The sequence below is a fragment of the Diospyros lotus genome, chromosome 5 (assembly GCF_014633365.1).
Source record: "Diospyros lotus cultivar Yz01 chromosome 5, ASM1463336v1, whole genome shotgun sequence".
NCBI lineage: Eukaryota > Viridiplantae > Streptophyta > Magnoliopsida > Ericales > Ebenaceae > Diospyros > Diospyros lotus.
Window position 1 is genome coordinate 21869501 of NC_068342.1, and position 24391 is coordinate 21893891.

The window sequence follows — 24391 nt, forward strand, 5'->3', positions numbered from 1 at the left end:
CATCCTGAAGAGGACTTGATCCACTCACAATCCAATCCCCAAGACTCACATAATCAGCAAGGTAAATACCAAAAATTTATTCAATATGCATAAATTATTATTATTTTGTAATTCAATGTGAAAATATTGTGTTATTATGTTTTAGCAGGTACAAGCTCCATGTCATCTACTGCCAAGAAAGGAAGAGGAATATCAAGACAAATTTCAAAGTGGGGAAAGGAAAAGATTCATATTGAATTTGATGTTGAAGGACAACCAATTGGGGAGATGGCAATTAAGTTGGAAACCCAATTAGGTGTGATGGTAAGGAGTATTGCTCCCCTTACATTTATTGATTGGAGATCACCAGGGATGGAACCATATAAGGAGCGCATCTGGCAAGAGGTCTTGGTGAGTAAATAACGTCTCCGATTCTTATCTATTTGACCCTAAACTTTTATACTCTAACAAGTGTATCATTGCAGGATAACACTGATGTGCCCGCAACATGGAGATCAATTTGCTTGCAACATGCTTCCAAGAAGTGGAGAGAGTACAAAGCCACCTTGAAGAGGCATTATGATTGCCATGAGACAGATGCAGCTCGTCTATCAAAAATACCGCCTGGGGTGGACCCGGAACAGTGGAAGGTTCTTGTGGAGTATTGGGGATGTGAGCAAACACAGGTATGTATGATTTATGTATGGTAGATATATCAAATGGATTCTCTATACCTAGTTCTAATATTATGTTACAAGTAGGAACGTAGTGTGACAAATCGTGCCAATCGAGATAAGCAAAAGATGGGTCACACCAGTGGTAGGCGATCACATCCTCAGGTTAGACACCAGGTAAGAATAGAATGGATATTACTTATATATATTTATTGATAATTTAATTAGTAATGCCTAAACTTTAAACATTTAATATATTTCATATCTTATATATGTTTTTAGATGACTATTGAAAGTGGAGATGAGCCAGATAGAATCAAGCTTTTTAAACAGACACACACCAAAAAGAGCAGAGAGATAGTAGACTCTACATCTTCATATATAATCGTATGTATTTTTAAAATTTGAAAGTTGTAGATATATTTTATTTCTTTTACTTGTCGATTTATGTAACTAACTTGTGAAATGTTTCTTGAGGAACAAATGGATGAAAGGTTGTCACAAATACCTGTTGATGAACAAACCCCAGATTCGCTAGAGGATGTCTTTACTCAAATACTAGGCAAAGATGGGCATGGCAGGGTACGGATGGGAGGACTTGGAACATGCCCAACTAAGGTAAGACAAAGACAACAGTATCAAGTGCCCCAAGAATAGTATGACCAAATGCGTGCGCAAATTACTGCCGAACTAGAAGAAAAATTTCAAGCTCAAATCCAAAGTCAAGTTCAAATGCAAGTTCATGCAATACTTGAGGCAATGGGACATACACCACCGGCTCGAGACAATACACCACAACCGAGACAGGTAAGTCGTTCCATTAGTGCATTTTGTGATTTAAAATTACATGTTTACTATATATATTAACTAAATTATTTTGAAATATAGCCATCCTCATATGCTAGTGCTTCTGCCGCACATACAAGCACACCATCACCCGAAGATGAATGCGTTGGATTATCGACACCAGAATGCGGTCATCATTTAGAGGTAAAATTCCCTATTACCTTGTCCTGCTCCAAACCTTTTGCATGATTGTTTTCTAAGTTAAAACCTTGAGTAGTCGATGAAGTTGTAGTCTTTTTTTTCTTATTTTTATATTGCACAGGTTATAAGACAAGCGATTAGCAAAAGAGATAGAGAAGACTAAGAAAAACTTGGTGAACGACTCTTAGGTGTGAATATGGGTTATAAGGGCCTTAGAGATGATAAGGCCATAGATAGAAATGATTGGAAAGCTAGATTTTTTGTAGCTGACCCCACATAGTATGATTAAGACACACATTGTTGTTTTTAGATTACATACTTTAGGAGGAACAAGATGTCAATCAATGTTGTTTTCATGAGTAAGAGCGTGTTCCTGGATCAAACATTGGATATGCTTATGTTGAGTAGCCTTATACATAAATATATATAGGAAAATTCTGTATTTCTACCCACCCTAGCTAGCTATCTGTAATAATTAAGTTCTGTATTTCTACCCACCCTAGCTAGCTATCTCCAAGGTAGAACACGGCATTACACATGCTCTTGCCTGCTCATCTCTGTTTTCATGAGTTAGGCTGGGTAAGCTCATTGAAATAATTTAATTCTGAGAGAGGAAACAAAAAAGGAAAAGAAATAGAAATGTGATCCACATTCAACAACTTAGAATGCATCAGCTCTAAGAATAGAGATGTTTGTCTGTGAGTTGCTATATGGTTTCACTGAACATACCTAATATAGAGTTGAGAATCATAGGCTAAAGGAAAAGTTTAAAAGGACTTCAAAGCCGGCAAAAATTTCATCTTTGGATTTGGAATCAGACACAACCTGCAACCATGATACTTCTACATTGAGGCCCCCCCCCCCCTCCTCCTCGTTCCCACCCAAAACCTAGAAAATGTGAGGCTACTGTTGTGCCACTTAAATGAAATCTAACCATGTAGTTTAATGTATATGATATTCTTGTTATCTGTGGGACTATTGATGAATCAATACACACACGTGAAGAATAGAATGTGTTTCACACTAGTACAGTCACAAGATCAATAATATTCCCATGGAATAAGAGTACTTGGTTAAACTATAGATCTATTGTTTAACCAATGCATGTTTAGGGTATGTATATTATATATGTTTGCTCCTGTTTGCGGTTGATTTTATTCTAATTTTCTTTTATTTTGGTGAATATTGATGGATTCCTTTTGTGTTTTTTGGCAACTAAGAAAAAATTTGATGGATTTCGAACTTGGGTTTCTGTGAATTTACCTTTACCTCTCTTGGGTTTGTGTTCTGTAGTTCAAATTGTAGCGGGCATTGTTTCAGTAACCTAGGAGTGTACTTTAACCCGACACTGTTGTAATGGGAACTTATGTTTTGCTTTATTGTACTTTCTTACCATTTCTTAGAACTCTCTAGAATGATTGTTTGTGCAAGAACTCTGGATATGCTTGACATTAATTGCTGGAAGTAGTTTGGGGGCATCCGTATTTTAGCTGCCACTGTGAGGACAAACTAAGCATGTGCCAAAATTTTGGCTTGTAGGACCGGCACCAGTGTGAACTTTAAAAGTTCTGTTATTAATTGCTCGACATATTGTTGTTTCCTTTTTATTGGGTAAGAAACCATGAGAACAGGATATAATAGAATATGCTTTTGTGGCTCTGTGATATAGATTTGAGATCTAGACTAATTACTAATTACTATGTCAGATGCATTATCTTTTTATGCAATTTCATAGTTAATGTACATACTTATAGATCTATTGTTTTTCAATGCAGATTGAAAAAATATGATATGCAATTTTGGTTGAAGCAGTATGGTGGTAATCAAGGGTTATCTGAGGTCACTTGGATGTGTTTTAGTTTAGGGTTGATTTGTATGTGCAAAAATGATATTGTGTAATGAGATGAGACAAGATTGATCTTTTAAAATTGTAATGGTATTTAAATAGATTTATTATATACAATTATTATACGTATTGTGTGTAGTGGGTGGATCTTTTAAAATTGTTGGTAGTTTTTTGTTATACTGATTTTGATTGTATTTGATTAATGATATAGGTACAGGTTGTAAAAAAAAAATTTTTAGCTGGTGTGATTTGGTTTTCTGTGGCGGTTCACCTTTACCGGCGGTTTCAAAACCGCCGGTAATAAGATTATTACCGGCGGTTTTAAAACCGCCGGTAATGATATTATTACCGGCGGTTTTAAACCGCCGGAAATGTTTTTATTTTGCCAGCGGTTTAAAACCGTCGATAATAATATCATTACCGGCGGTTTTAAAACCGCTGGAAATTTTTTCGCTTTACCGGCGGAGTTGAGTAACCGCCGGGAATTCTTATTTTTACCGGCGGTTCAACAAAACTGTCGGTAAATTTTTTTTCCCGGCGGTTGAAAACCGCTGGTAATATTTTCCGACGGACGTATTTCCGGCAGAATAAATTACCGCCGGTAAAAGTTTTACCGGCGGTTTTTTTATTTTTTCCGGCGGTTTTTTAACCGCCGGAAAAAATTAATTCTCTTGTAGTGTGAAGCTCACTCAGGTTTCGGGTCCCGGTCCGCTGTGTTTTCTTGTTTGAGTTGGGACCGATTCCTGAATGGAGCGAAGAGAAGGATGAAGCCTAGTTCCCATCTAGGGCATTTTCTGTTGAAACTTAGTCCAACCCTTCAGTTGTGGTTCGTCGGGTGACTAATCCGGTCGATTATTTACCCGTGGCGCCCGTAAGTGGGAGCGGGTCATTACAAGCTATCACAAGCTCTCACTGCCTCTGGCATATCATTCTCATTAGACTCCTCTCACGAGTCCTATTATAGGCACAACTATTCTAAAGTGTCCAATCACAACCTTTTGACAACAGCTTGCCAAAACATCTTATTTTGAAACACCTTAGCATTTTATTTCGAAACCTGATTCCCAAAAAAATTATTTTGAACCCTACGTTGCTCCATGTATTGAAACATACGGTCGGGACTATAAACACCCGAAAAGCCCCGAACTCGACTTTCGTGTGTTCGGATAATTTTTTTCTTCTTGCCAAAATCTCCGGAATAATAAAACACATTTTTCCATAAAATTCTACTTTTTACTTTTTTTTTCCTTTTCATTTCTTTTTCTTTTATTCCTTTCTGCTTTTTCTTTCTCCTTCTTCCTTCTTCCTCTGGTTTCCTCCTCCGCGAACGTCGATCACCCGCGCATAGCCCAGCCATTCCCTGGCCTCCATCACATCCACCTCTAGTCGACTCCATCTGCCTTGCGGTCGCACCACCAACAGACACTCCCACGGCCTCGATCTCATGCGCGCAACGTCCCCCACCGCTGCAACATCACCTCCGGATGCTCCCTCGCAGCTATCAACCATCGCCTGGCTTCCCCCGGCCACCACAGTAATCATCGCTGTCCCCGCCACTACTGCCAGATCTGGGTCAATCCGACCCAATTGGTCCGACCCAATTAGTCTGACCTAGCCCGACCTTATTCAGGTTTGACCCATCCCTGATTCGATCCATTAGATCTAACCCATATTTGATTAACCCATTCAATTAGATCAGACCTATATCTGCTTGCTTAGATTTAGCCAGAACCTAGATCTATCATGCCAAGGTTGGACCAGTTTCGATGCGGTGCCTGCCGACTTTTGAGGAGACGGTGTACTCCACACTGTATCTTTGCTCCTTATTTCTGTCATGAGGAAGGATCCACTTATTTTGCTACCATCCATCGCATTTTTGGTGTCAGAAATGCCTCCATCCTCCTAACCCATCTTCCAGTAAGTGACCGGCTTGGAGCTGCTATGACACTCTTATTTGAAGCTCAAGCCAGGCTTCAGGATCCTGTCTATGGCTGTATATCTCACATTCTTGCTCTTCAGCAACAGGTTAGTGATTTGCAAGCTTATCGAGCTCTATTGCAAGTGTAACACCCCGCTTTTCTGAGCGTTAAATAACTTAGGAATTTCGATAATTTTTTTTTTTCAATATAAACTATTTCCCGACAATCTTGTTTTACCTTCCCAGCATACTAAACAAGAATCAATAAGCTAAGACATGTAATTATCATAAATGCGAAAGCTTAAAATCGAAACCTGATATGGTACATAACTGAATTCACTTAATCATAACATAAGAATGTGTACCATCATATCATCAAATACTTAAATACATGGAGCTTATCTGTACAATACGACAATTCCTCATAAATACATAATTATACATGATCTTCAATATAGTATAATCTTCTAACCATGGCTAAAGACGTATCCTGAATCCTCACAAAGGAACATATACCTGAACAACTCACCAAACCCATCGGTCACGTCATCAATCATCCCCTTGCCATGGCTGCAAATCCTAACTGGAACGTTTGAATGTTCTAGGGGCATAACCCAATTAGAAGATAAATCTTCTAGTGAGGGTTTAGAAACATAATACGTGAATACATGATGCAATAACATAAATAATAATATGCCCTAGTGTAACGTCCCTGGCCCACTAGCCCAGGACGGAACCCTAGGCAGAATCCTGACCTACTTTCAGGATAATCCTAACGTTGTTCCATTATTTTCCCTTGGAGAATTACGGCTACACTATCAGGGCAACATCTCAATCCTATGCACGAGTATCAATATACCAATAATATCATGCTATCCAAAAATCACGACTTTCCATGCAATAAGACAAAATGATCATAACTTCAATAAATATCATGCATAATGAAGCAAACATGTCATATATAGGTTCTCGGGAGCAAACCACTTACCTTAGCACGAAGTTCAGAATACCTCAAAAAATGTGCACCGCCTCAATTTGCGTGCCAACCTCCAAAATAACTCAAATCATCAAGATCCTTGGCCAAATCACTTCCTGGCTAATCATTTCCAAGGAAAAATCAATAATATAATTTCTTTCACTTATTTTTCCTCTATTTTTCATAGTTATAATTTCTTCCAAAATTCAAACTAAATAACTAATAGTCAAACTAAATAACTAATAAAGTAATTTCTTGAATTTGTCTTCATGAAAATTCCTAAAATAACATTTCTAATCTCCATAAATTTTATGGGAATTTTCTAAAACCTCCTCCTATTTCTTATTAATTAACTTTCCTTTCAAAAATTTAAAATAATTATTTTCTCATGAAATTTCCCGACTAAAAATTCATACAAGGAAACTATTCCTTTTTTCTGTATTTCTAGATATTTTTTCATAATTTTATCCATCTTATTTCTATTTCTTTTATTTTTAGTATTTAAAAATAATAAAAATTACCACCGGTCATCTTCTCCGACTCTGGCACATTAGAAAATCAAACTGACTATACTAGAAGATAGCCCACCTTGAGTCAATCAGCCTGACTAAATTTGAGCTTGAAACAACACCCGCAAGACCTCCATCCGAGCAAAAATTAGTCCGGTTTCAGCGAGATTTGATTTTTCCGGCGAAGCTCCAATCACCCTTCAAATGAACTCCAAAATTCCTCAAACTTTCCAGAAATGATCCTTACCTCATCGGCAACAAAAGCCCTATGGTTTGGTGCCTCAATTTGTTCAAAAACAAGGTCAATTTGAAGCTCAAATCTGGCAAAACCCTCGGCCACTATATTCTCTATTTATAGCCAAATTCGAACCCCAAAATGACAGATCTCGAGTAACCCAAGGCCTTTGATGTCTCCCCTTGCCATATATTCATCCAAAACCCACCGAAATAGCCCTCAAAAGCTTGATTAAAGTGGCCAATTTTTTGGCCACTTTCAGCTAAAATTTGGCCATTTCGGTCAATGCCAAGGCCGATTGTTGGCCTAGTTGTTGCCCCAAGGTCCCTCTGCCCACTCCCTCGAGTCTTCCACCATCGAATTCGGTGATGGGAAGGGTGGCAAGAAGCTTGGTCTACCATGCCAGCTTTCAAGTTTTGGAAATTGCACTTTTGCCCCATTCATTTTTACTTCTTTACTTTTGGGTATTTCCACAAAGCCCTAAAACTTTCTATAACTTCCATTGAGTCTTTCAAGCTTTAAACTCTTCATTTCATCCTCAAAGATTTTGAAAAAATGTCATTTCGACCTTCCTCTGCGAATTTTGAAAAACTGCACTTAGGCCCAAATCTTCGTTTTGGCCGTAAACTCTTTCATTTCTTCCTGAAACCACTGAAAAGTTGTCCTACATACCAAATATGAGCCCCCTCAAGGTTCCGTTGACTTCTCGGAAGTCTCCTACGATAATTCGATTTTACAGCCTAAATCGCAACTACATTTTAGCTGTATCGAAAATCATTCCTAATTCGATTTCTTTCGATGCCATAAATCATGGCTCGAAATACTGATCATTTCCATATCATTTTCCTTTAACATCTCAACTCTAGGGCACTCCCTGCAGTCGATTCGGTCAATTTTTTGGGCTATTTAGATACTAATCATTCTCGAAATTTCATTTTTTTAATAAAACGCTTATTTTCAAATAATCCTAATTTCTTAGGTATTACATTCACCCCTACTTAAAGAAATTTCATCCTTGAAATTTGCATCTGACCGATCAAGTAATTAAGACAGCTCAGTTTATTACCTGAACACCTCGATCACATCGATTCGATCCTTAACAAATACCTTAAGTTTGTATTATTTACATGGCCAAAACCTACAAACATACTGTGTCATTTATAGAATTTCCTGTTGTGGCTCTTTTACAGACGACCACACATCTTCCAACATTTTAGGCACGCACATTCTACCCTAAAACTTTTGAGAATGCCATTTCGCATTTCAAAAATCATGACGCTTGGCCTGGCCACGATCATTAATCATGGACAAGTACACTTGTCAACCACACATGCCTTCCGTATCTCGTTCACCAGATCCAGCTAAACAACCAGGCTAGTGCTAAAACTAGACGATCTTTTTGGTACTATTCCCATAGTCAGCAAGCCAACAAGCCTCCAACATCTGACACTCACAACTATCCACCCAGGTCATGCATCAGGCACCTCTTTGCCACGCCCTGGGTGATACGAAGTAGTGCAATCTTAGTCTCAAGGAACTCCATCCACCGTCGCTACCTCTCGTTTAGCTCTTTTTGTGAGAACCCATACTTTAGGCTCCTCATGGTTCATGAGCACATTAAATGTCCCATCATTTCTGTAATGTCTCCATAACCTCAAGAGCACATACCCCAGCTACTAGCTCCAAATCATACATCAATTAGTTCTCTTTGTGCCTTGGTGTAATCCACACGTAATCATTCATTCATGTTGCATTAACACGCAACCCGATCCTTTAAGCTATCACAAACTCTCACTACATCTTGCAGATCATTCTCATTAGACTTTTCTCATGAGTCATATTGTGGACATAACTATTCTAGAGTGTTCCATCACTACCTTCTGACAACAGCTTGTCGAAACATCTTATTTCGAAACATCTTAGTATTCTAATTCGAAACTTGATCCCCAAAAATTTCATTTCGAACCCTACGTTGTTCCATGATTCGAAACATAGGGTTGGGACTATAAATATCCTAAAAGCCCCAAACTCAACATTCGTGTGTTCAGATTTTTTTTTTTCTTCTTGCTAAAATCTCCAGAATAATAAAACAAGTTTTTCCATAAAAATTCTCTTCTTTTTTTTCTCTCTTGTTCTTTTCTTTTTTTCCTTATTTCTTCTTCATTCTTCTTCTTTCTTCTCCTTTTTCTTTTTCTTCTTCCTTTCTTCTTCTGTAGACCCTGCTCGCGAACAACCATTGGCTATGCACAACCCGGCCGCCCTTGACCTCTACTGCGTTTACCTCTAGCCGACTCAATCGGCCCTGCAATTACACCACCAGTCGACGTCCCGTCAGCCTCGATCTCGTGTGCACAGCATCCCCAGCCGCTGCAATCAACTGCCACTACCTCCGGCTACTACCTTCTACCTGCTAGATCTGGCCACGCCGCCTCCGCCACTTGTTGCCTCACACAACCACCAATCATCGCCCGGCTTCCCTCGGCCTCCACTACGACCATCATCGTCCCTGCCGCTGTTGCTAGATCTGGGTCGATCCAACCCAATTGTCCCGACTCGGCCTGACCCTATTCAGGTTTGACCCGTCGTTGATTTGACCCATATCTAATTTTCTTAGATTTAGCCAAAATCCACTTCTATCATGACAAGAGTCTGGTCTCGATATGGGGCCTGCATAGTCTTAAATAGAGGATGCATTCCACAATGCATCTTTACTCCTTACTTTTAGTCATGCGCAAGGTGCTATTCATTTTGCTATCATCCATTATGTTTTTGGTACCATAAATGTCTCCGACCTCCTAGCCCAACTTCCGTTAGGTGACCAGTTTGTAACTGCCGATACACTCTTCATTGAAGCTCAAGCCCGGCTTCAGAATCCTGTCTATGGCTGTGTATCCCACATCCTTGCCCTTCAGCAGCAGGTTACTGATTTGCAAGCTTATTGAATTTATTTGCAGGATTTACTCTATGCAACCTATCATGCACATTCCCAACCTGTTTCTCAACCTAATCCAAACCCAAACTGGAGTTTCAAACTTCCCATCGTCCCAGAGGACATCCCTCATCCTAATTTTCAGAGGCCACTCTTCTACCTCACCCTGGAAAACTAGCAATAGCTAAATGCCACCCCCAGATGACATCGATGAGCTGAGACCTGTCGTTTTTGGTAATCGTCGTCGTCACTGAGCTTCGGTATCATTATCAGTTCTATGGTTTGCCTTTTTCTTTTGAAAAATTGTATGGCTTGATCTCCTGTAACTGTTTTGAACATATGGAATGAATATTACGCTTTTGAGTACTTTTAACGTTTCATTCCCTTATTTTACACTCGATTGCATATTGATCATAAAATATCTCAGCCTCTTGCAGCTGCTTAATAATTCATCAAATCGAGGTAAAAATATCGGCTCTTAATTATCACCTGATAATTCACGTTCTTAATTAAGTCACACATAGCTAAGCATCCAAGCTATCATTGACAATTTCATCATTAAGAAATAATCCCGTTAAATCTTCTGAGAATATATCCTGGTATTTTCTAAATTTTTTACAGCTTTTCATTGACCGCAAGTGCTTATACCTCATATCAATAGGCTCCTTATCTTCATAACTTGTGATATCATTTTAATGATTGTCCAGCTATACATCTCTCAATTTGCCTATCAAGGCTACCTAGACTAACCATCTAGCCATATGAGAGTTCCATTCTCCAAAATTGAGAATCTCAGATCTCTTAATTGATTCAGGTCTGCAGCTTCCCCTACTGCGACTTGTCATCCTGGCACATCTATCATCACACCAAAGATTTACACAATCTTCAAGACGATAATCCATAACTTTACTTCCAGCTAAAGTAAGTAAGTACTCACGTCACCTACTGTACTCCAATCCTTGCTGGATTTCTTTTTAGGAACTCTAAAGTTCCATTACGAATCCTTAGATCCTCAATCAATTCTTTCAAGAAATTCCTCAAGAATCTCAAATCGATTTATCCTTGAAAATCCTAAATCAGATCACGATATCCAGTTCCAATTATCTCCCATGGATTTAATTTCTTTGAAATCATAGCTCCCAATCCACCATTCATCATGGTGCTTCCAAGTTCACCTTATCGAGTTGACCACCGATAATTTTACCTGATTTCATAGGTCCATCTGGCACACTGAACCGTAGTCACAACCTCTATTAACTAGGTTTTTTCATCATTCCTTTAGGGTCGATATGACGTACCAAGCAACTCTTTCCTTTCCAATACCCGAACTCTACCTTGAACTGAGGTTGCCATCTCACAACTCATCATCAATGTTTTGGACTTGCTATGCTCCACTACATGAAATCTCATTTCTCAAGGATCCACTGACCCTTACATTTCGTTCTTCAGATTTAGTTGACTATTGGCACACGACCATCAAATTAGTTCTTCCTAGACAATACACTTACCATCAGCCAGCACATAAGCCATGCGCTCAGACATAGAAGTAGTTTTTATAAGTTGACCGCGTGTAATCGTAGAAATATGTGGTTCAGCAAAAGGGATTGGCATTACACCTACCACATATGATTTTCTGAGATGTGCAGCTTGCGAAACACAACCATTCAATCCACGACTTCCCCCTCCATATACCAAATTAATTTTTCTTTCTCCCAATTTTAGGCTTAGTTCGCTTGCTGCAAGTGCGTAACTACTGTCGCTCCCAAGTTGAGAGCCACAAATTACACATATGGTTTTGATTCGACGAACTAACTGGCCTTCCATGTTTGTTCCTTTTGTCTGCCTTGGAAAGAGGTTTGGTTCAGCAAAAGGGACCGTGTGTAATCGCAGAAATATGTGGTTCAGCAAAAGGGATTGGCATTACACCTACCACATATGATTTTCTGAGATGTGCAGCTTGCGAAACACAACCATTCAATCCACGACTTCCCCCTCCATATACCAAATTAATTTTTCTTTCTCCCAATTTTAGGCTTAGTTCGCTTGCTGCAAGTGCGTAACTACTGTCGCTCCCAAGTTGAGAGCCACAAATTACACATATGGTTTTGATTCGACGAACTAACTGGCCTTCCATGTTTGTTCCTTTTGTCTGCCTTGGAAAGAGGTTTGGCGATCAAAAGTAGCTATACAACAATTCAATAAGAAATAAATACAAACAAAAATCATGCGTAAGTACAAGTAGTTGTGATTGTGGCTCACATCTTCCTCTGGTTTTACGTCCAGAAACGGCTTAAACACTTTCTATGAAGTGGGGATAGGCTTCCCATCCAATTTTCTTATAAATTGGCAAACAGGGTCGTTTTTAGTCAGATTCCCAAGACTATAGCGTTGGTGGTCACTTATGAATTGGGTCCATAAAGCAAGAAGTTCTCTTTGCACTATTCCACATGGATGCGTCTCAAGAGTCAATCGGATATCATCCAATGACTCCTTACTCAGTCCATCCTTTATGAAACTAATTTTATCTTCTCGATTTATGGACGTAAACCCCACAGATTTGCATCGAGTGTTACAGGTCCAACGAGCAAACTTGTGACAACCATTCACTCTTTTAGCTCTTCGTTTCTTCGCAAAACTACTCTTCCCTAAGCCCGGGAAGTGCTTAAAACTAGGTGAAGCTTCGCCAGCTAATCGAACTTTTTTTTCGATCAGCCAACGAATATCTTCAGGAATGCTTTTATACATCAACATTCTAAGTCTTTCACACCTAGCAACATAATTTTTTTTCAAATCGTTCATTGGGAGAGATGGATAGTACTTGCGAATTTTTAAGAGTTGAAGATCCATTTTTTTTTTAATTAAAATACAACTATAATAAGAGAAAAGTAAAAATTGTGAAACTTACAAATTGAACGAGAGTACCTGATCAGAGAACAACACGAAGGAAAGAAGACTGAGCTTGCTTGCAGAAGTATGGCTTGCCTCCTATCGATATGTAGTCTCTTATAGAGCAATGGGTGTCAGTATTTCATACTCGGTTCGAGGCACGCCATAATTGTAGGGTCAGGCACGTCTCTTTTTTCAACGCTCGGTGCCTCATTTTTCAACATTTGGCAGTGTGCCTCTTCCTTTATAGGACAGTGTGATTACACTGCCCGAGAAAAATGGCTACCACCAGTGCTAATTCTGTCTCTCTCAATTCAATTTTTTTTTGTTTATATATATATATATATATTTTTTTTTGGGGGTTAATTATTTTTTTTTTTAGGGGCCTAATAAAATCATATATACCACACAAAGCAATATTATCGAGTCAGACATTTGCACAACAGATCAAATTCAAACACCAATAAATTTCTGAGTACACCTTACCCCCCAACTTGAATTGCGCATTGTCCTCAATCGGCAATAAAAGAATAGAAGAGGGGCATACCTGGCGGTCTTCAATGCATGAATTAGTATGCAAATATTTTATTTAGACTGCACACAGAGAAATACTATTTGAGTCAAAGTTAGTTAAGTAATACAAAAAGGAACAATAAATATTATATATATTTTTTTTTTGTTGTTTTTTTTTAATTTGTTTTTTGTTTTGTTTTTTTTTTTTTTATATCCGAATTCCAAAGACATCCATTTAACCTAAATGGAAAGGTGGTCTTTTAACGTCAGATTCCTAGACGAATGTGTTCCTAAAGGTCACTTAACCACTGACGATGGTTCACCCAACTCCACCATCTCGTCTTCAACAAAATCTTTCTCAACTATGCCTAGATATGGTTTCAGCCTTTGACCATTCACTTTAAAACGTTGTCGAGACTCTTTGATTTCAATTTCTATTGCCCCATATTCTGATATGGTCTTGATTGTATAGGGTCCTGTCCATTTTGATCTCAACTTCCCTGGGAACAAATGAAGCCTTGAGTTGTAGAGAAGCACCTGCTGACCAACATGAAAATTTTTTCTGTTGATGTGTTGGTCATGCAACTTTTTCATATGCAACTTAGATAATTTGGCATTTTCAAATGCCTCATCCCTAAGTTCTTCAAGTTCATTAAGTTGCAATTCCCTATTGAGACTCACTTCTGTTGATTCCTCATTAATCTTCTTAATGGCCCAGTAGGCTTTGTGCTCTATTTCAACTGGCAAATGACATGGCTTGCCATATACCAACCTATAGGGAGACATGCCTAGAATGGTCTTGTATGCAGTTCTGTAACACCCCCTCTCCTAGAACTGCCCGAGAAGAGGTGCTACGGGGAAAATAAAATAAACTAACTGATAATCTGAAATCTGATACCATGACTGAACATCTCAATCAATTGGAATAAAAACTCTTAGTCAATACAAACTGAAATGCATAAACTCTTACTGAGGGACAATCCCTCAACTGAAATATAAAATAAGATCTAATCTAAGAAAACTCTATAGAACTCAACAGACTCCCAGACATCTTTTATCTTGAGCGGCTCCACGTACACACACTATAAACCACTGCTGCTAGGCCCCACATCTGGTACTCCCCTGCTAGAACCTGGAGGGGGGAAGAGTACAAGGTGAGCTACAAAAGCTCAGCAAGTAATAAGCTGGAAAGAATACTGAAGTTGAATCGAAGAATATCGATACTGATAAATAACTGACTAAACTTGTACTGTATAATCACTATCTGATTGCATTCATAAAAATGTAATGCACATAAACTATAAACTAAATGCAGGTATGCAACTTTGGCTCATAGGCCCACATAATCTGATAATACATACCTGTCTGATCTGAAACCTGCATACATAAAAACTGTAAGCACATACTGTGGGCAAAGCCCCTAGCCCCCTAGTTGCCACCAGGCGAGCAACTCATAAACTGAGTTAAAACTGAAACTGATGGGATCCCCGCGGACAAGCCGCCTAGCTCGCATAATGCAATGCAATGCTCACATAAATGCTGGCACACGATATGTAGTGCTCCATATAAAGTCATGCTCAATGCTCATACCAAAATGTATGCACATAATCTCACAAAATAATGCTGATCATGTTATAATAAAATAATGCTGAACCTGATATGATCTTCATCTATATATTGGAATACAAAGATTCTATGAATTATGATTTATGGTATGGGTATGATTAACTTGTCATGTTCTGGCTTATGAATTCAATGTTGGAAGGTATTGAATACATTAATTGAATTAAACTTGAATTAGGACTCACTGGAAGCTAAATTGGATTTCTGGAAATGTCATCCGGATATCAGGAAGGATATTCGGATATGATGAAAGACATCCGGATAAGAAGAAGGCTGATCCGGATACACTAACATTCAAAGCAAAAGCTATTCGGATATGCTGGGATGTATTCGAATATGAACTAGGACATCCGGATATGATTCTGGTCATTCGGATATCTCACTGATGAGTTCGGATATAACTGGGGACTATTCGAATAAAAAAAATTCAACTTTTGAGGGAGGCATCCGGATATCAGGCGAGACATCTGGATATTATCTTGACCTTTCCGGATGTATAAACAAACCATTCGGATATCATACTTGAAGAACTTTAGATACATCCGGATACAATACAAGGTATCCGGTTATTAGAACTTAGAGTAATAGAACTTACAATCCAAAATGGATAAGGATTAATAGAACTTGCAATCCAAAATGGATAAGGATTACTGGAACTTGCAATCCAAAATGGATGAGGATTAATAGAACTTGCAATCCAAAATGGATAAGGATTACTGGAACTTGCAATCCAAAATGGATGAGGATTAATAGAACTTGCAATCCAAAATGGATAAGGATTACTGGAACTTGCAATCCAAAATGGATGAGGATTAATAGAACTTGCAATCCAAAAAGGATAAGGATTTATAGAACTTGCAATCCAAAAAGGATAAGGATTATTGGAACTTGCAATCCAAAATGGATAAGGATTACTGGAACTTGCAATCCAAAATGGATGAGGATTAATAGAACTTGCAATCCAAAATGGATTAGGATTACTAGAACTTGCAATCCAAAATGGATAAGGATTACTGGAACTTGCAATCGAAAATGGATAATGATTAATGGAACTTGCAATCCAAAATGGATAAGGATTAATGAAACTTGCTCATAACTTCACTGTTATACGCATATATATATATATATACGTCTCTGCTTACTGATATAAAATCTAAGAACTCAATGAAGAACTGGAATAATCTGAAAAACTGATATAAACCTGTAATGGAAGGGATTACAGGAAGAATACTTGCCTAATAGAACTCTCTGATCGAACCCTGGAGCGATCCTGAAGACTCTAGCAAGCCTCTGCTATCTCTTAGCCTTTTTGTTCTTCACATAATGTGAAGAAAAGCTAAGCTATGGGCTCTATATATAGACATAAAGTCCTAGATCCCTTTCCTTTTATAACTTGGAATCCCTCTCCCAATTAAACTTGGAGACTCTCAAAACCTTCTCCTATTGGGACTAGGAGACTCTTAATCCAAATCCATCTCATACATGGATTCTCATTCTTCTTTAAATACATAGTCCCACTTAATTAATAATAATACAAACATTATTATTAAAACTCTCAAATAATAATAAAACTCCAAAATTACCTTCATGCCCTTGCATTTAATCCACAAAATAAATGCCGTTTAAATGCTATTTAAATACTATTATCTCAATTAAAAATCTAAATTGCCACCTTAGCAAATTCCTTTAACTCAAACATTAAAAAGAAATAAATGCTATTCTTTTTCCTTCAAAATCTCTAAATTGCCACATTAAATAATTAATTGGCAAAATCGCTTAATCAAATACTTCAACAATTAATTAAATCATTCTTGAATAAATACTGGACCCTCTAATGGGTCGTTACAATTTCTCCCCTCCTTAAAAGAATTTGGTCCTCCAAATTCGTACCTGGTTACTCAAACAACAAGGGGGTAAAGCTCCTTATCTCTTCTTCTAATTCTCATGTCACCTCTTCCGACAAGTGACGTTGCCATTGCACTTTTACAAGAGGAATTGATTGATCCCTCAAAATCCTTTCTTTTCACTCTAGAATACTGATAAGCATCTCTTCATAAGACACATCTTCTCTAACTTTAAGAGTCTGAAAATCAATCACAAGTTGAGGATCTGGCACATACTTCCTCAACATCGAAACATGTTATGAACATAGGACAACTGAGGTGGCAAAGCTAACACATATGCCAAAGTCCCTATCCGTCTCAAAATCTCAAACGGACCATTGTAAAGAGGACTAAGCTTCCTTGTTACGCCAAATCTGCAAACTCCTTTAATAGGCATGACCCTTAACCAAGCATGGTCACCTACCTTAAACTTGAGGTCTTGATGTCACTTATCTGCATAGCTCTTCTGTCTGTCTTGGGCTGTTTTCATTCTTGCTTTGATAACTCGAATCTTTTTTGTCGTCTACTCAACAATTTCAGGACCTAACAAAGCCCTATCTCCAATCTCTTCCCAACATATCGGCGATTGACACGGTCACCCATACAAAGCTTCACACAGTGACCTTCAAATACTTGAATGAAAACTATTATTGTAGGCAAATTCTACCAAAGGTAGATGCTCATCCCAACTACCTTGGAAATCTAGAACATAAGCTCTCAACATGCTCTCGAGAGTCCTAATAGTCCTTTCTGATCTACCATCAGTCTGTGGATGAAATTATGTACTAAACTTCAGCTGAGATCCTAATGCATCATGCAAAGCTCCCCAAAAATGAGAACTAAAATGAGGATCTTGATCTGATACAATGTTGGATGGAACACCATGTCACTTCACGATCTCCTCAATATAAATTCTGGTAAATCTATTCAATGGATAAGTCTTCTTGATAGGTAGAAAATGAGTTGATTTAGTCAAACGATCAACAATCTCCCATATAGCATCATAACCTCTAGTCATCTTAGGTAAAACCCATCACAAACTCCATGGCAAAATTTTCCCACTTCCACTCTAGAATAGGTAATAGAAATAATAAACATGTAGGTTTCTGATGTTTCGCTTTTATTTGCTGGCATACTGAACACTACGAAACATATTTAGCCACATCTTTCTTCATACCACTCTAATGCTGACGCTTAAGGTCCTAGTGCATTTTCACAACACTTGGATGAATAGTGTAATGACTCTTGTGTGCTTCATTCAAAATCTCTTGCTTAAGATTTCTATCATCGGGTATACAAATACATCCCTGAAATAAAAGTATACCATCACTCCATAGAGTATATCCCAAAGGAGAAAATTTCTTGATATCTGTTAAAATCTGTTCCAACTTTTCATCTTCTGATTGCTGGTTCTTGAGTAAATCAAATAACTCAGGCTGTATTCTTATGTAAGCACAACTCACAACTGATCTACCTTCTGGGTCTGAAATAGTTAAAGCACTTAATTTCTCTAATAACTTCCATTCTTAAACCATCATCATAGCTATAGAAGCTCCTCGCCGACTCAAAGTATCGGCTACTACATTAGCCTTTCCTGGATGATATAGAATCTAACAGTCGAAGTTCTTAAATAACTCGACCCAACGTCTTTGCCTCATACTCAATTCTTTCTGTGATAGAAGATAATGTAGGCTCTTGTGATCTTTATAAATCTCAACCTTCTCACCATATAAATAGTGTCTCTATATCTTTAATGCAAATATTGCCGCTGTCAACTCTAAATCATGAGTAGGGTAGTTCACCTCGTGTTTCTTCAATTATCTGGATGCATAAGCATTAACTCAACCCAATTACATCAATACGCATCCCAATCCTAATGGAATCATTACTGTAGATGGAATATTTCTCTCCACTTCTTGGTATGGCTAAAATTGGTGTAGTAGTCAACTTCTACTTTAATTCTTGGAAAGCATGTTCACACGCGTCATTCCATTCCAACTTCTCTCATTTCCTTGTTATCTTAGTCATAGGGGAAGATAAACGAACAAACCCCTCAATAAATCGCCTATAATAATCTGCAAGTCCTAGAAAACTACATATCTCAATCACTGTCGTCGGCCTCAACCAATCCATAACTGCTTTAGTCTTGTCTAGATCCACTGAAATACCATCTCCTGACACCACATGGCCTAGAAATCCAATTTGAGTGAGCCAAAACTCACACTTACTAAACTTGACATACAGTTGCTCTTCTCTAAGCCTCTACAGTTCCAAAGTAAAATGCTCTGTATACTCATCTACATTGGGTGAGTAGACTAGGATGTCATCGATGAAGACAATAATGAAACAATCTAGGTACTCACATAGAACTCGATTCATCAAATCCATGAAAACAACTGGAGCATTCGTTAACCCAAATGGCATCACCACAAACTCATAGTGTCCATAGTGAGTCCTGGAAGCAATCTTCTGAATATCATTATCTCTGACTCGCAGCTGGTGGTATCCTGATATCAAATCCAAAATGGATGAGGATTAATAGAACTTGCAATCCAAAATGGATAAGGATTACTGGAACTTGCAATCCAAAATGGATGAGGATTAATAGAACTTGCAATCCAAAAAGGATAAGGATTTATAGAACTTGCAATCCAAAATGGATAAGGATTATTGGAACTTGCAATCCAAAATGGATAAGGATTACTAGAATTTGCAATCCAAAATGGATGAGGATTAATAGAACTTGCAATCCAAAATGGATAAGGATTAATGGAACTTGCAATCCAAAATGGATAAGGATTAATGGAACTTGCAATCCAAAATAGATGAGGATTAATGGAACTTGCAATCCAAAGTGGATGAGGATTAATAGAACTTGCAATCCAAAATGGATAAGGATTAATAGAACTTGCAATCCAAAATGGATCTGGATTACTGAAACTTGCAATCCAAAATGGATAAGAATTAATAAAACTTGCAATCCAAAGTGGATGAGGATTAATAGAACTTGCAATCCAAAATGGATAAGGATTAATAAAACTTGCTCATAACTTCACTGTTATACGCATATATATATACGTCTCTGCTTACTGATATAAAATCTGAGAACTCAATGAAAAACTGGAATAATCTGAAAAACTGATATGAACCTGTAATGGAAGGGTTTACAGGAAGAATACTTGCCTGATAGAACTCTCTGATCGAACCCTGGAGCGATCCTGAAGACTCTAGCAAGGCTCAGCTATCTCTTGGCCTTTCTGTTCTTCACATGGCATGAAGAAAAGCTAAGCTAATGGGCTCTATATATAGACATAAAGCCCTAGATCACACTTCTTCTACAACTTGGATTCCTTCTCCAAATCTAACTAGGAGACTCTCAATCCAAATCCATCTCATACATGGATTCTCATTCTCCTTTAAATACATAATCTCACTTCAATAATAATAATACAAAAATTATTATTAAAACTCTCAAATAATAATAAAACTCTAAAATTACCTTCATGCCCTTGCATTTAATTTCCATAAAATAAATGCCATTTAAATGCTATTTAAATACTATTATCTCAATTAAAAATCACTAGTTTGCCACCTTAGCAAATTCTTTAACTCCAAAATTAAAAATAAATAAATGCTATTCTTTTCCTTCAAAATCTCTAAATTGCCACATTAAATAATTAATTGAAAAAATCGCTCAATCAAATACTTTAACAATTAATTAAATCATTCTTGAATAAATACTGGGCCCTCTAATGGGTCGTTACAATGTCAATCTAGTTATATCCTGAATAACCATCAAGGAAACAATAGAATGCTTGCCCAGCTATTCTTTCAAGGACTTGGTCCAAGAATGGCAATGGAAAATGGTCTTTTCTAGTCATTGCATTGAGTTTTCTATAATCGATGCACACTCTCCATCCGATTTGGATGCGAGTAGGGATCAACTCATTATTTTCATTTCTCACCATTGTGACTCCAGACCTTTTTGGGACCACTTGAGTGGGGCTGACCCACTTTAAATCCGAGATGGGGTATATAATACCCGCATCCAGCAACTTTAGCACTTCCTTCCTAACCACCTCTTTCATGTTAGGATTGAGTCTCTTCTGCATTTGCCTAACAGGTTTAGCATCCTCCTCTAGAAATATCCTATGAGTGCAAGTCAAAGGGCTAATTGCATGCAAGTCTGAAATGGTCCAACCTAAGGCTTTTTTATGAGTTTTCAGAATGTTTATCAGTTGAATTTCCTGTTGGGATGTCAAACTTGAAGAGATGACTACGGGGAGTGTGTTCTCATCACCTAGAAATGCATATTTTAACTCACTTGGAAAATGTTTCATTTCGGGTGTGGGTGAGGTATTATCAGATTGTGACTCCTCATTGTTCAGAGAACCCAATGGTTCTGATTTAGGAATCCATTGAGCCACAGGCATTGCTTATTGCTCCCTAGTGTTCTCTAATTCTTTTAACTCTCTCTCTTCTTAATCTTCTTCCATAGATTTGTTCAAAAATTCTTTTGCAAAATAGTCCTCAGCTAATGTTTGAACCAAATCTACTTCCTCCACCTCATTCTCAGCTATGTGTTGTTTGGAAACTCTAAAGATATTCATCTCTACATTCATGTTTCCAAATGATAACTTAAGTATTCCATTCCTACAATTAATTATGGCATTTGAAGTTGCTAGGAATGGTCTATCAAGAATGACTGGAACAGGGGGTTGAGGGCCTTGATGGGGTTGTGTGTCCAAGATTATAAAATCAACAAGGAAGTAAAATCTGTCCATCTGCACTAATACATCCTCCACTATCCCCCTAGGGACTTTGATTGACCTATCAGCAAGCTGTAGGGTAACTCTTGTTGGCTTGAGTTCTCCTAAGCCCAGTTGCTGATATACACTATAAGGAAGCAAGTTGACACTTGCTCCTAGATCTAAGAGTGCTTGGTCCACCCTCTAGCTTCCAATTATGCAAGAAATGGTTGGGCTACCAGGGTCTTTGTACTTAGGAGGTGTTTTAAGTTGCAGGATAGAACTCACCTGTTCAGTTAAGAAGTCTTTCTCATGGATGTTGATCTTTCTTTTAACAGTACACAAGTCTTTTAAGAATTTTGCATAAGATGGTGTCTGTTTGATTGCATCAAGGAGAGGAATGTTAATCCTCGCCTACTTGAACACTTCATAAATATCAGCATTTTGTTTTTCCCTCTTTGTTTGAGTAAGTCTTTGAGGGAATGATGGTGCAGGGTTGCTCTTGAATTCTTCCACCTTATTTTTTTCTTTACCTTCCTTTTTTTTTGTTTTCAAGTTTTTCCTCTAAAGCTGGAGCATTGTCATTTTTTTTATTTTCATTTTGTTCTTCTTCTTGTGCATTAGGTTGGCTGTCCTAGGATCATCTGGTTTGTCAATTATTTTTCCATTCCTAAGGACAGTGACTGCTTGCACCTGCTCATGATTATTGTTCCCACTATTTGATGATTCCACTTGATTTGTTTGCCTTACGGGGTTGGGATTTGGTTGAGAAGGGAATTTCCCAAGTTCTCTCATAGTCAAAGTTTGAGTTGGCTTGGTTAGTTAACTCCTCATATCCTCAATTGCCCTATTTGTTTGCTCTTGGAATTTTGCTACCTGAGCATTGTTCCCCATCTGCCCTTGCATAAATTATTGTAGAGTATCCTCTAGGGATCTCTTATGCGGTGGCTGATATGAGCCAGATGATCCTTGGTTAGGCTGGTAGGGCTGTGGCTGAGGTTGTGGCTGTGGTTGTGAGGGAAATGGTTGGTGTGGCTGAGGTGCTGAGTCATTTCTCCAAGAGAAATTTGGGTGGTTCCTAGAATTTGGATGGTAGGTGTTTGAGTTTGGGTTGTAACCTTGATAATTTCCACCCTGGTTTTGGTTTTGGTATATCCTACCCTCTGTTTGCCTTGGTTGTGAGTTTGAAGTTTGGCCATACAGCACTTCTTTGAAAGCAGAGAGAGTTGGACACTCCTCTGTTCTATGGCTATTGGCTTCACACACTACACAATGCACCTCTACCTCATTAACAGCCTTCATTTTTTTCATCTCCAATTCTTCCATTTTCTTTGTCAACAGAGCTAATCTAGCACTGATGTCATCAGTTTCATTTAATTGGAGTTTTCTCTTTGGTTGTGGATTGTATTGGTCTCTCAAATCTCCCATGGTTAATGGCCCAACTTCCCAATTTCTAGAGTTTTCAGCTACATGGTCAAAGTATGCAACAGCCTCTTCAGGAGTTTTTTCATAAAAATCACCATTACACATGGTGGACACCAGCATTTTCAAATTAAGAGTTAAGGCATTAAAGAAGAAACTAACTACCTGCCATTGCTCAAAGGCATGGTGTGGGCAAGAATGCAAGAGGTCCTTGAAACGTTCCCAAGTTTGAGCAAATGTTTCATTTGGTTTACAGAAAAAATTCATCATTTGCCTTTGGAGTGAAGCTGTTCTATTAGCTGGGAAGTATTTTTTTAGAAATTTTGTTTGCATCTCCCTCCAAGTTCCTATTGATCTAGGCTCTAGAGTCCCTAACCACATTTTTGCTTTATCCTTGAGTGAGAATGGGAAGAGCTTTAGTCTAACAGTGTCCTCATGTATATTTTGATCCCCACAGGTACCACATACCTCTTCAAAATCCCTCATGTGTGTATATGGATTTTCAGAATCCATACCATGAAATGTGGGGAGCATTTGTATGGTACCTGGTTTAAGGACAAATCGATGGTGGTTATTGGTAGGATTATGCAAGAGGGAGTGGTTTGCCTTGGAGGGTGCAAATAATCCCTGAGAGGTTTAATCTCATCACCATCCAAGGGATTATGTTCTCCATGATCACTCCCGTGAGCAAATAGGTTTTCATTTTGTTGAGACATTATGGATTGTAAGAGTGATATTTCAGTCTCTGATAAAGAATCTATAGAATGGTTTGACTCAGTTTGATGGCTTAAGATTCTACCAGATCTAAGTCTCATACAATTTGAATAATATGCAAACAGTTAAGAAAAAAACAATATTAAGAACAAAGTTACCCATGGAGTGAATTTTTTCTTCTGTTGCACCTCACCGGCAACGACGCCAAAATTTGGCTACACTCCTCACCCTACAATTTAAATAGCCTTAATTAGTTTGGATGTTCAGTGTTGAAATGGTGAGGAGGTTTAAACTCACCAGTGTGTGAGTGTAGTTGTAGCACAAATATAAATTCCGGACAAGTCTAGGTCGATTCACTGGGAGGTTTATTTAACAAAAGAATTGTTCATTCGGGTTGATTTATCCAAAGAGAGCTAAGTTTTCTTGATTGTGAAAAGGTTTTTTTTTGAAATATTAAAAAGGTCTTGGGTTGAGGCGAGTTTAGAACCAATGCCTAATAAATCTCTTATAGCAATTTAAACAGCAACATTAATCTGAAATAAACAGAGG

At 38.0% G+C, this 24391-nt stretch overlaps 1 pseudogene; it reads left to right on the forward strand.

Moving 5' to 3' along the window:
- Positions 1–23306: 23306 nt before the first annotated feature.
- LOC127802908 (small nucleolar RNA R71) lies at positions 23307–23406 on the forward strand (annotated as a pseudogene).
- The last annotated feature ends 985 nt before the right edge of the window (positions 23407–24391 follow it).